This window comes from Lupinus angustifolius, chromosome LG18 (genome assembly GCF_001865875.1).
Source record: "Lupinus angustifolius cultivar Tanjil chromosome LG18, LupAngTanjil_v1.0, whole genome shotgun sequence".
Taxonomy (NCBI): Eukaryota; Viridiplantae; Streptophyta; class Magnoliopsida; order Fabales; family Fabaceae; genus Lupinus; species Lupinus angustifolius.
The window spans coordinates 12,138,772-12,139,265 of record NC_032026.1 but is presented as its reverse complement, the minus strand read 5'-3'; positions in this window follow the sequence as shown (position 1 = coordinate 12,139,265).

Sequence of the window (494 nt, the reverse complement as noted above, 5' to 3'; positions counted from 1 at the left end):
CAACAAGGAAATCATAATATCTTTCTCCCACTCTTTGTTCCACCAAGGTCGTTTACCCACAATCTCAATCCACCAAAAATGCACATCCTTGAATAATTGAAAAATGATATTCAAGAAGGCAAAACCCACAACCCACAACCCACAACCGAAGAAATTGTCTCATAACATTTTTAGAGTTTTGGATCAGAGTGTGTTAGCTCTGTCAAATAAGATAGAAAATCTAGAAAGATACNCTAATCCTAATCCTAATCCTAATCATAATCCTAATCTGAATCCTAATCCTAATCCTAACCCTAATCCTAGTCATAAACCTAATCCTATTCCTAATCCTAATCCTAATCCTAACCGTAATCATAATCCTTATCCTAATCCATATCCTAAACCTTATCCTAATCGTAATCCTAATCCTAATCCAAATCCTAATCCAAATCCTAATCCTAATCTGAATCCTAATCCTAATCCAAATCCTAATCCTAATCCTTATCCTAATCCTA